The 13,910-nt window shown below is 37.0% G+C and overlaps 2 long non-coding RNA genes across 2 annotated transcripts; one reads left to right on the forward strand and one right to left on the reverse strand.

The window, feature by feature from the left end:
• Positions 1–3,769: 3,769 nt before the first annotated feature.
• On the reverse strand, positions 3,770–12,297 carry LOC148424614 (uncharacterized). Its single transcript, XR_015865482.1, has 3 exons — positions 11,976–12,297; positions 11,200–11,403; positions 3,770–4,032 (listed from the first exon to the last, which is right to left on the reverse strand). It is a non-coding gene; the product is annotated as an uncharacterized LOC148424614 (long non-coding RNA).
• Positions 8,870–12,581, forward strand: LOC148424615 (uncharacterized). The gene is made up of 2 exons (XR_015865483.1): positions 8,870–8,986; positions 10,861–12,581. It is a non-coding gene; the product is annotated as an uncharacterized LOC148424615 (long non-coding RNA).
• The last annotated feature ends 1,329 nt before the right edge of the window (positions 12,582–13,910 follow it).

A 13,910-nucleotide genomic window follows, 5' to 3' on the forward strand; every position in this document is an offset into this window, starting at 1 on the left:
ACAATTAATGCGACCTCTGAAAGGATTATATAATCACAATAATAGAAAACATGGTAACCTTTGTAGTGGTTTCAAAGTGTCAATTAAAGTTTCAATGTCTTTGAGTGAACCACAAAGAACAGTTTTGCGCCTCTTCACAACGTAAAACACAACCTTTGTGCTACAGAGGGTGCTGTAGAGCAACATGAAAGTTTCTTGCAAGTGCCGAATTGATTTCTTGAAAAAAAAACCTTGATATACAGTACTAGAAAACCCTTGTGAACATGATTTTTTTTCAGTGAACAAAATTCCAATGGGCTGTTTTGTTACCATCATTTTATTCTTGCACAATCAAAAGTATCACTAAAAATAATAATAAATAAATAAAAATCTTGCTCGAATCATATAATCTTATTGAACTGTGGATTATTACACAGTTGAAAAACTGCTGTATTTTTTTGTATTACCTTGCAATCTCTTAAATTTTCCAAATATGAATAGGTCTACAAAGGCGGGAATCTGTAAATGCCTAAAACAAACTTGTGGAGGGGTTCTAGCCAAGCAGCCAGGGGCTTAAGATATATTAAATTACCATGATTGGGACTTAAAGGCTGTTTGAGTGGCTGGGGAGCGTCAAAGCGCGGCTATTCATGTCTGGGGAGCTGGGTCAATAGGTTGGGGAAGTTCACAGGACCTGATGGCATTCTTATGCAAATGAGGAATACAAGAGCTAAAGCTCAGTGAGTTGGAAGATATAAATGACCGTGCAATCATCTGCAGCCTTGCACACACACAAACGAGCTGCCCGCTCGCCACTGCAGCTCAGTCTGTCATTTCCAGTACTGTACAAGATGGGTTACATACTGGTGGATTTAATGCATAGAAAAAAAATCTCATGTGCCACTTGAAAAATTTCATACTTAAAATATCATGTCACAGTCTAACTAATTGGATGCTTTACTGAGAAGCATTTTTTGTCAGTGCTATACTAAGGGGCCACTGAGGTATTCCTAATCACATGTATGACAAAAATGTCTAGTTTACTGACCCCAAACTGCCTTATTCACATAGTGATAACGCAAACTTGTGGTCGGATTCATGAAAGGATGAGCAAGTGTGCGTCGGCGGAAAACATTTAGACAACCACTGTAGTTGTGAATGTGTTTATAGCATGTTATAGTGGATTTTATTTGATGGAACACACTGCTCTCAAATAAATTGGGCTACAGCACGGAAGTGGTGACTTTTCCTGTACATACAGTAACTGAGAAAACAACGACAAATTGGACCCCTATCAGCCTCAAGGAGCCTCGACTGCTTATAAGACCGGTACTGCTCCTGTCTACTGGCTTCCAGCTCGTGGCTAATGCTAGCCAATTCCTCTGTTAACATTGAGATTAGAATATTATATACTAAAGCTATTAAATAACATATAATAATATAATACTACTATAGAAAATAGATGGATGGATGCATTTTACTGAACCCTAAAGGCTATTGTTCCCTTTTTTCCCCTCAAAGATGCTATATATTAATCATAATTATGATTATTCATATTACTATTATTAACAATACCATAATTAACATTATTGTTGTTTGGACATTTACTTACGTTTTATTCATTAATTAAACTGCTAATAAGAAAGACAAAATTAAATTTTAAAGAAATATTATATTAAACATGATGTATTTACTGTATTCTCCACTTTTCCAGTAGCGTGCCATATGGGCTTTTAAGGCCTTCTCTAAACACCTCTGGCAGATAAAGATCGTCTTCCCTCATCAGATGAATAAAAGCCTTCTGGGGAAGAATCTATGTCTTCTAAAGACAATATTTTGTTTATTCAAGAGCAAGTGGCAGCAAACCCCACTGTATCACACGGGGATCCGAACGGCTTTGACCGAAATAGCAGTCAGAGCTGCGTCTGTATTCTGTGAAAATACCATTTCATCCATTATCAAGGTATCATTTATCCCCTTTTTTGTATCAAGATATTAAATCATATCAAATTGATATAACCAATAAAATCTCACAAGATTAGTTAGGAAACTTTGTAAACTCACAGATAAACTGGTCATTTGTTTACTACTTCAGAAAAAGAACCAGTGCACCAGCAATGTGCGAAATATAACTTGAATAAATGTTGAAGTTCCTCAACCAACATTTGAATGGTTTTTTTAACTATTTTTTTTCACTTAAATGTTTGCATAATCCTGCTCATTAAACTCCATGAAATCAACAAATGTCTGATGAGTTTTCAAATGCAACTCTGTGACCTGTTGGCCTTTTTTCTGCAACAAATACATTATAAGAAAACAAGTTGTTATTATCCATTACTTCTGATAGATTTACAGATAATCATCTTAATTTGATGGGAAAAAAAGACCTGTACTAACTTTCCATTTAAAGCAAACGAACTTGCGAAGTTAATAACCTGGAGAACATACTATTTCTTTGGTGATTCGGCTTGAGGGTCAACTGCAACAAGACCCCTGGGAGGAAGCAGCACGTGTGTGGCAATTTGCGCGGGGTCAAGCTGCGTCCCAGGAGAGCAAAAGGTCACGACTCTTCTGTTCGACTCACTTCGGACATCATGTGAACGTTTGTCCATCTGCTGTCTTGACTTGTCACGTTTATACTTTCAAAAGACCACTTGAGACATGATCAATGAAGGTCTCCATTAACTGGAACCTCAAATTCACATCTATTATGCTAAATGAAGAGTATAGTAAATACATCTATCTTGCGCCACAACAAGTTGTTGTTGTTTTTTTAACATATTGCAAGATTTGAGAACAAAATTGAAACAAAAAGTGAAAAAGGAAGTCATAAATAGAGATTAATGTAGAGAACACATGTTCAAAGGGAATAGGAAAAAGTGCAAAATTTATCTAATCCTACCCCTTATTTTTTTATTATATTTAACTTTGATATTAGTCGTACACTGGTTGGTTATTCATATCCTACATTCATCCATCCATTTTCTATAGCTGCTTATCTACAAGAAAACATTATACGTTAAAACACATTACTATCTATATCTATATCTATATCTATATCTATATCTATATCTATATCTATATCTATATCTATATCTATATCTATATCTATATATAGTTTGCTCACAGATCTTGTTCTTCACAAGGGGTCGCAGGCTTGCTGGTGCCTATCCCATCTGACTGCAGGCAGTAGGTGGGGGGACACCCTGAACTGCTGAACTGGTTGCCGGCTAATCACAGGGCACACAGGGGCGAACAACGCACCCAATCACTTCTAAGGACAATTTAGTATGTCCAATACATCTGCCATGCATGTTTTTGGAACGTGAGAGGAAGTCATGCACCTGCCATGCATGTTTTTGGAATGTGAGAGGAAGTCGGAATGCCTGGCGAAAACCCATGCAGACTCGGGAAGAACATGCGAACTCCATGTAGGAAGGCCAGAGTGAGATGGATTTGAACTCAGGTCCCTGAAATGTGAGTTGAATGTACAAACCACTGCCCCACCGAGCCACTCAGATTTACAACAGTTGCATTATTTTTAAATTGCTTTCTCACATATTTTCTGTTCTATCTTAGTCATTCAATAAATTGATACCTTCTACAGATACCCACATTTGTTTTATGTTTGTTTTTATTTTTTAAAGTCACTCTTGTCCCTTACGCTATATTATAATAGTAACACCTCCTGATTTCAATATAAAGGTCTGTGCAGAACATTAGTATTTTTATAGCAATAACATTTGCAATAAAAGCTGATGTAAGGAATAAAAGAGAACCACACAGTAAGTGAAAATATAAGAGCATTTATTTGAATTATCGTTTCATATAAAGACATGAAATTGACATGAAGATTCAAAAATCGGTTGGCTCGGATCAAGTTTTCTCCCAAATTGTTTTTTCATTGATTTCCAGGCAAAGTCTGAGTATAGACGGCAGTCACTTGGGCTTCAGGTTCATAGTTGTGACAAGTGAAATGCGTTTAAATTCCTTTTTAAATGTGAGAGACTTGAATGGCGATCCACAACACGATGGCATTTGCTGCTTCTTTTCCTGAAAAGACAAAAACAGTCATTGCTACACTTTTTAGAATCGTGAGATGTGATTTGTGTGTTTGTGTGGCGACGAAGGATGCGCGAAGCGGCGAGAAAGGGTCGCGAGGATGATAAATGTGACATTGCTGGTGTTCCCAGGGTCCGGGTGCTATTTGAAAGGCCTGATGAGCGGGAGGGGGGGAGTGATTCGGCGGGCGGGTCGATGCTTTTGGGGTGCTAGTGTTGTCGGCGGGGGGGAATTTGTGCACAGCTGTTGGGGGACCCTACGTCTCCCTTCTCTCTGCCTCTATGTGCGTTTGTGACAGGCTGTCCTTTTCACCAACACATAGCCGGGCCGTCCAGCCTGCTGCCATAACAACGCCACGGCCCCTCTGTCATCTTAACGCCAAGAGGGGGTCGGGGTTCAAAAGGGGGAGGAGAATAAGTGAATGAAGTGTCCAGACATTTCTATCCTGTGAACTTGAACTTGACTGGCAGTCTGAGTCACCGGCGGGAAGGAATGGAAATGCATCCCGGGATGATTATTTGATTTCTGTGGAGTGGATCCTGACCCATGGCTCGCGGAGAGCAACGATCCGTGTACGCTCGTCGCACGTTATAGAGCAGTGAAAAAATATAGTTGAATGGAAAAGATGGAAAAAAAAAAAAGGAAAATCATGAATGAGTGTAAAAGAGCCTCAGGAGATTATTTAAACACCAACGCCCAGATATTAACGGTTCAATAAACACAAATTCGGAATTATTTGCTTAGTATTTCAATACTGATAGCATTGATCAATTTTTAACTCATTCAATGAAAAATATATATTTTTAAGTCCAGACATTGAATATCAGATTCTTTTTTTTTGTTATTTTTAATTGTATGGTTAAATGAGCGCCTAAAAATGGCTGGCACTAAATGAATTACTAAGGTAATAAATTACATTTGGTACCGGTAATAAAGTATTGTAGTAATTTTACTTTTACTTTTATACAATACTTTAGGTAGTAAAGTACATAAAAGAATCACTTAATCCTTAGTTACCTAAAGTAATTCATTCCTTCAGTACTTCAGTACATAATCAGTTACTTTAGGACTTATTACCTAAAGTAATTTTTTGAACGTTAGTACTTAAAGTAAATGATTACTTTAGCTCTTAATGCATTGATTACGTAATTATTCTTAATCCATCAGCCATTGATAGCCCCAATAGCCAAACATGTAACATTTTGAAAAAAATAAATAAATAAAATAACATCCCAAAAAAAAAAAAAAAAATATATATATATATATATATATATATATATATATATATATATATATATATATATATATATATATATATATATATATATATATATATATATATATATATATATATATATATATATATATATATATAGTGCCTGGGATAAAATATCTAGATTTAAAAAAACAATAAAAATATGTCTTTGGGGTTGAATGAGTCAACGGCATGCTGCATTAAAAAGGAATGAATGGCAACCACAAGTCCCCATTGGGGACCTTAACAGTTCCGATCCACTCGACCATGGGAAAAAAAAGAGGTGTGAAAGGTCCCCCGTCAGTGTTACAAAGACAAGAACAAGCCTGAGTGGGATAATCAGGTTTATCCCCGGATTAAGACGGGATTGGCAGCTGTGGTCTCCTGGTGGGTGGACTGACACATCACTGGTTCCCAGTTCAGGTACCTCACATTTACTTGACCTGGCAACCATGATATATCTGACCATGGGCGTTTCTAGTCCATTCTAGAAAGGCTCTTGAGCACCCCTAAATTGAATCTCAGCACCGCTAATTATGTAAGATTTTTTTTTCATGTAAATCCCTCAATTTCAGAACAAGCTACAGAGTTTATCAAAACAAAAGAATTTGCTGAAATATGATATTGTGATGACAAAATTACAGCAAATGTCCCCAACAAAAAAAAAATGGTTGTTGGCACCCAATTTATTCTCGACCAATTTTTATAAATGAATATGGTGTTTTGAGACAACATGACAGTATAGCAAGTGTTAGCATGTAAAAATATAGCTTGTTAGCTCACAAGAATATAACATATGTTGTTAATAGCTGGCTGATAAAATTATTGCTTTGTACCACTCAGTACTCTCACAACTTTTTGTTCATGCACTCCATGCACTCCTCATTGTTGCTGCATTAAATTTTTGTTTGCCATTCATATTGTTAGGAAGAAGCTCGCTGATGTTTTTTTTTGCAGTCACCTGACACAAAGCAATATTAAGAAACATAACCATACCTAATTGTGTTCCATCAAGCCTTTCAAAATAAATATTTATTGTATTGTATTTACCAATTACTGTGTGTTGGCTCAATAGTCCTTTCCCACCACAGCCGTCCGTTTTGAACCTTCAAAGTTCAGATCTAGCTGGGTTGGAGTTCAGATGGGCATATGCGCCGCTGTGGGTGGGGACACTGCTGACTTTACGCCATTCTATAGAAGTGGCTCTCCTCATTTTCTTTAAATTCAGCACAGGAGAGGCGCAAGTTCTCCATCCATGACATTATATATTACTTTCAAAAGAAACCACATCCTTTTGCTGAGGATGGCCATACACACCTTATCCCCTCGATCGTGAGCGTGTATGTGTGTGACAATCCCCTCAAACCCACCTATAGTTGCAGCTCAGTCAAGGAATGAATAATGAATAATAATTCATTCAATATATTGATTCCTACAATGATTCAGAGGGTTTGAGTCACACTTATCAATAAAATATGATGACATTCCCCCACCAAAATTGTGTTACACACAGAGGTGGCAAATCCAGGTGCCACAGTTTGGTTTATACTTACTCCCTTCTCTTATATTATTTCATGGACAGCGTGCAATTACACTGGCCACAGGTAAAAGTATTGCTGCACCAGATTTAGCGAGTCGCAAATTTTTATCTCTAGTCCATACATAAAACTAGAAGACAAAATACAAAACAACAGTGGCACAACAAACAACCATCACCTACACGTCAAATAAATCGTATTCAGACACAGTCACTTTCCTGATATGAAGCGAAGGGCATAAAGCACCTTGTGTGCACATACAATTTCCGGTTAGAGATTGCTATTTATAATTCTATGATTTAACTCAACCTAAAGATGAAGAAGCTCGTTTATACATTGCACATAAAAGTTGAATGCAATTTGCACTTTTGACGCAAATTTGTCATACTGTTTGCTTAAAAGTTAAATTACAACTGAGCTCTACTACTAACTGTATGTGATTATTCAAATGTTTAAACGATATGCGTAGGTACAAGTTGAAAGGAATTTTTCATTGTATTTCAAATGTCAGCGTTTTTTTTTTTTAATTGGGTCTTGCAAATGCCACAAGAAAAGATCAACATGCCACACTTTGAGAATCATTAGGTCTAAATAATGTACAACACATAGCATGTACAACCATGCACACAACTACAGATGCTCATACACACACCCACACGGTGAGAATGTGCCACGCAGACAAAAAGAGGCATTAAAGACAAAAGACGACTTTTCGGGAGACGTCTGCTGTTGTCTGGATCGCCGTTCCCACCTGTTTACCCAGGCTTCGTTGCAACCCTCTCCCTTTTTTGCGCACACACGCACACGAATTTGCACAGACGCGGCGCAGGCCAGTCTTTGTCAAGTGGCCCATGCACAAAGCTGCCATTGTGGAGCAAGGCCTCGTTCAGAATGATAATGTGCCCGATGAGGCACGTGTTTACCAACAGGACTTGTGAATGAGGCAAGGGCATGGTTTGAGATGACTTCAAAAGTGGGGAATCAACAAGGCAGTTTATCACTTAACCAGGGTCACGTATGCTGTGGTTTTCCTTGGTCCAAATCAGGGAGTCACTAACCTTTTTGAAACTGATAAATGCAAATGCAAAAATTCAAAAGTTAGTTTATGTTACCTTGAATGATATAGTTAATTATATAGCCACTCATTGTTTTGGAATAATACCAAGGTTAATGTCTCTCACAATAAAAAGCAAGCAGGATTTAACAAGGTGGGAAGCAACTAAATATAATATGCAACTCTATTTCTATAAATCTCTGCAAACGTTTTTGTATCTACAATATTTCTAGGAAAATGCAACCTAAGATTACGAGTGAGCCATTTATAAAAGAGGCTCTTGGCTAATTACGTGGTCTTCAATGGCAACCTGGTGACTCCTGCTAGAAAGGCATTTTACAATCTCATGAAGGTCACATATGCACATCTTTTCTGGGATTAAGTAGAGAAACAGTCTTTTCAACATTTCACTACTGTCTGTCTACCACAACATATAATGCTGAATGAATGTTACACTTTATGTAAAATAACTGTACTTTGTGACAGTTGAAAGTTACATGTATCAAAAACGGATGTCATTTGGACAATATTCAGAGAACATTATTTGCCCAAAAATATTGCCCCAAATTAATTGTGAAATTTGAAGGGTCCTACCTAACTGTGTACAATTAAAGGTGCATATTTTTAATAGTTATTGCTCCACCAAGGGAACTAAAATAACAAAATAACAGCAGTGCGTTTACATGTAATTTGTCTTAATGTAGAACTGCACAGATAATGAAAGTGACGTTTAAAAAAAAAGCATGCTGCATAACAAGCGTCATCCGTGAATTATCCAGCTGCGTGTGTAGGTGGTGTTGAAAATAGTGTCGCTGTTTCTTTAAATATTCAGCTTCTCTCGTTTCTATGCAACTATGTTAATGAGTGGTGCGGTTGTTTGCCCCTCAAAGTGATTCATTCTCTATCTCTCTCTCTCTCTCTCTCTCTCTCTCTCTTTCTCTCTCTCTCTCGCTCGCTCGCTCTAATTTTGCACGCGGTCAAAATATCATCTCCGTCGTCCTTTTCCTTGAAGCACAAAAGATACGTAAAGCACGTTTTAAAAATAGAATTAATGTTCATGTTTACAGATTCAACGAAAAGGCACGCGCCAACACTTAAGTGAGTAGGCTATATATGTCATTTTTGCCGTGTTGTTTTTCATTATTACAATCCAATAATCGTTTTGTTTGAATCCATTCGATTTTTCAAATGAGAGCAGGCGACGAAAAACAGCCTTTTTTTTGTTAGGGCCAACTCCAAATTTGGAGAGCACATACATTTAACATTAACAAATTGCGTTTCACATTTCCTAACGAGTTATGCTTTAAAAAAATGCATTTTGACGTTTATCAGCTTAATCTTTTGATAACATCCCCATAGGAACACTTCCAAACCACAAGTACAAATTAAGGAATTAATCTTTCTTCAGATAGTGCATCAGAATTGCGTGATTTAAAATGTAGATGTGGCTCACTATTGAATCTAACGCAATAGATTCATTGCAAAAAACGCCTGATGGCATTATACAAAAGAGGTGCTTTAAAGTTGGTTTTGAAATGCATTCAGCAGTAAACAATATAGTAATAATAATAATAATAATAATAATAATAATAATAATAATAATAATAATACTTTTCATCTGAAAGATTATTAAAAAAACGTTTTTTAAAGCATGCAATACTTTGTGATTTATGAATGTTTATTAAGGGATTGTAATTGTGATCATTTTTAATTAATATCAATATTTTGGGCAACAAGTGCTTTTTATTTATTTTTCTAATATTTTAGAGTTTTGTATTTTACAGTGAGTTTCAAGTCTGTCATGATGACAGTGTTATGGGACATATATGCATGCATAATAATGAGTATTTCTATAAGATTAATGTCCAAACCAAATGAGTTAACTCTTCAAAGAAGGATTTGGACACTGGGGCATTTTACTCTCAATTTCTTAGGGATTTGTATGATACAGTTTCCTCAGGTTGTACCGCAGTCTAATTTTTCATGACTATTCAAGATGCAGTTTTATCATTTTCTTCCACGAGTAAGGAAACCCAAGAGTGCTAATTGCTTTATAATGAAGTGCGCAGCTAATTAAAAATGAACAAATTTGCTTCATTGCCTCATAAAGGGTTAAATAGAGTGTGACCTGTGAGAGGCCTCAATACTGTGACCTCATCATGAATCTAGACTTAGTGAGATCAAACGTTCAAACCAGGTCTTAAGAATAAATAGTGCCAATTAGGGCTGCTGGGTTTCCATTTGCACACCATGCAGGGAGAATGTCAAGATGGCTGACAACACCATGCCAGTGAGCATGCAAGCATGTGCTGCCTCAAATAGGCCACGAGGCCTTCATTTGTGTGCCTCCTTGATTTGTCTGCGGCTTGGAGCAGAAAAGATGCAAAATGAGCTTCTCTCTTAACACAAGGCGGATGAAAAGTAACTACTGTAGATTTAAAACAAATTTTAAACGCACACTAAAAGAAGATTTTTTTTGTCGTCATTCTTCATGATCTAATCTCTTTTCCCTGATAGGATGATCACTTGACTGTTGGTTGCTTATGATGATCAATGACTATTTATTTTCTAAAAGTACATATCACTTGTTTCAATACCATTGTAATAGGACGATGGATTTTATGAACCAATTTTTAATGCAATTTTTCAGCCACTGTAGTTGGAAAAAAGTACTAGTTTCTTTGATACTGTGTATTTTGTCTTTGAGACTGTGATGATTCAGGGCCACACAAATAAACTTGACTTAGTTGATGTTTAGTTATTCGACTATAGGATGCCTTTTTGCCCCACCCTTAAAACTTCTAGGTTCAACAAACAAAAAGGGCAAAAAATAACCCAATATGTGTTAAACAAAATACAGTAGCTATTTTTTTTTAAACCAGTTGTTACATGTGTGTAATTGCCTACAGTAATGTGGCTTTTTCTTTTTTCTTTTTTTTTATATACCACCTGAAAATAACTTGGACCACTAGATCTTGGTGAGGGTAAGTGTGGTACAAAAATTGAAGAGAACAGTTTTGTAAAATAAAGATAAAAAAGTAGCATTTTCTATTACTTAAAATAGTCAATAAATGTGTGAAATTATCCTATTAAGTTGACAGAAACTTAACTGAAGTGGGACCATTTCAGATGGCAAAAAATGTCTGAGAAAGAGCAAAAAAGGCTCCTTGATTTCAAATCTTGGGATCCATATAGATTCAGGGGAGTGATGTATGAAGTTTTGATCAGGTCTTTATGAAGCGTTTGCCAAACGATATCATCAAACATCATATTTAAACGTGCAAAAGATTGAGACTCAAAGCAAACCTAACCTGAAACGAAGAGCCAGCACATCCTCTTGTGTTTCTTCTGTCTTCTTGTCTTGCGAAGGTTTGAAGGTCATTCCTACTTTCGGTTATCTAGCTTTATGATGGATGATTAACACTCATACAGCTAGATAACCAAAGACAGGAACAGGCTCTGTTCTTTGCCATGGCAGCACACAAGTGCGTGTGCATGAGTGTGCGTGCTCCTTCCTGAATGGGAACAGAACACCCCAAATATTTTAAACTGAAATTTATTACTGGGTTGCAAACGTGGCTTCCCCAAAACTCACTTTGTATTGTGGCATTACATTTGAGAAAGTAGTTCTAAATGCACTCATTGTTCTAACATAGTCGAGAGTGGCTCTTTTGAACATTTTGTACTTACATTGATTTCCAGTTTGTCAGTTTGTTGTCTTCTTTTGTTATTATTAACTATGGCCACAAAAGGGAAAATTACATTTTGATCATCTCAGAATTTTGGGGCAATGCTTGATTTTAGTTAAGCATTACTGGTTCCTTTAAAGAATTTATCCCGCTTTAAAAATATAAGAGTGATTGCATTGATCGCATAACTATGCTTATTGGTTACTATTAATAATCGTTTTTATAATGTGATCAATCATATTCAAGTAATGCCTCTGTGGATTTGCAATTCATATTAAATAACCACAACAATCCTATAAACATTATATGTAAAAACACGAACGCATGTGATGACAGCTTTGATAAGAGGACGACAGAATACATGCACAAGCAAGAAACCCACAGGAGGTGTAACTTACACGCATTCGTACAAGATGTCCATCTGCCGTAAACGTGGAGCACCCCCCCTCCCCTCCCTCTTCTTCTTCCTCTCACATCCAGCACATGTGCTCGTGGACATAGAGCATCCTTCCGGTTCCAGGTGTGAGAAACAGGTGATCGGATCGATACGTGGGACATGCCCTTGATGCTCCTGCTCCTTTGTATCCGTCTGCTTGACTTCCAGGCCCGCAAGAGGGGGGGCCGAGGAGGACGTGTTCAGTGGCCGAGAAGGCGACCTCGTTCCCGGGTGCGTAGGCTGCGCAGTGTCTCTCTCCCTGATGATGGAGGCTCCAATGCCGCCTCTTGCCTCCTCTGGTCCTCTTCCTCCCCCGAACTCCTCCCCTCGGCCCTATGACGTTACCGAGGGAAGTTCCAGATTAACCAATCAGAATTGTGATTCGCCCCATTTTTGTTTTTTATTCTTTTTTCTTTTCGACATCTAGTGGAAGAGTTTTGATTAGTAACATGTCACCTGCAAGATTTGATCTCCAAGACTCGCATTCTAAAATTGACAGGGATATCGATGATGACTGACAGTTTTAAAATATGCATATATATGCCCATTAAAACAAAAAGTGCAATGATTTAAGTCTTGTTTTGTGCTATGTGAGTAGTATTCCAACCTTTAAAAATAGTTAATCGAAAACGGAAATTCTTTTGCTGCCCCCCAGTGTAAGTATGCAGGAAGACTGAACTAAAAAGAAGACATCGCCCAAGGTAACCACACAAACCCAATGAGATAAAATGCATTGGTTGTATTAAAACATGCTTTCACAAAAAGAATGTTATGCCATTTTAATCGACGCTGTTCGTTGTGGTTCTGTAGATTCCACTATTGTTTTACTGTTCACGTTGATCTAGTGGTTCTCAAATTTTGAACCTGAGAGCCATAACTTAATCTGTAAAATCATGAAAAATGAATGAGGTAGTATAATTTTTAATTAAGATTTGCACATATCTCAGGTCAGAAACTCTAACGTGGCAAAATCACAGTTTTTGCAAAATTAAGAAAAACATGGCTCAAGTATTCCCGTTTACGGGTTGATTATGGTTATAGTTATCTATTCACTTATACCATTCTTGCAAATTTCCGAAAAGTAGTTGTTGTTTGGGGTTTGTCCACTTTACGTTTTTGCTACCCACTACAGAATTCCCACACTTCTATGTAAGGTTCGCAAGCATTGAAACAACTAAATGCTACTAACATTTTTGGACGAAAAACAACAACAAAAACAAAAAAATAAAATAAAAAACATACGTATCTTATTGTTACAGCCGTGAAGCGAATAATATGCATGGATTCAAGGGGAGCCAACTTGATCTTTGGTTTAACTAAAAAAATTTGTTGGAACAAAACATTTAAAGACTAAAACATATATCTGACACAGCGACATATGAAGCCCTGCAATGTTGTTGCAACATTACGTCACACGCTTCTTTAGTTGACTATCAGCGATCGTGCACTGTGGTTACACTTCCCCCTGTTGTTCATTTTGGGACACTGCCACCATAAAAAGAAACTCCAGTGTACTAGTCGTTTACGGCAATTTTATCCTACGAAGACGGCGTAATCTTAACATGGATGCAAAGCAAAACGCCCCATCGTCCATTTCGCAGCAAATACCTGCATGAAAAACACTTTTAGGCCAAAAATAAGAAACAAAATGGCAGAGGGGGAGAAAATAAGGAAACGTCCAGTTTTACAATAAAAATATAAATGCCACTGGTATTTCAGCAGATTCAACATCTGATGTAATATGGCGTTCCTTCGTTTATTGCTGGGGATACATTCCCAGAAATACATCCAATAAGTTAAATGCGTGATCCAGAGGTAATTTTTTCGTATATTATATATACGTTTTAGTTTTATTTTCCATAGGAACGTTTAATATCACTTTTTTTCAGACCAATCC

The sequence above is a fragment of the Hippichthys cyanospilos genome, chromosome 4 (genome assembly GCF_059441005.1).
Source record: "Hippichthys cyanospilos isolate Australia breed blue-spotted pipefish chromosome 4, RoL_Hcya_1.0, whole genome shotgun sequence".
Lineage (NCBI taxonomy): Eukaryota > Metazoa > Chordata > Actinopteri > Syngnathiformes > Syngnathidae > Hippichthys > Hippichthys cyanospilos.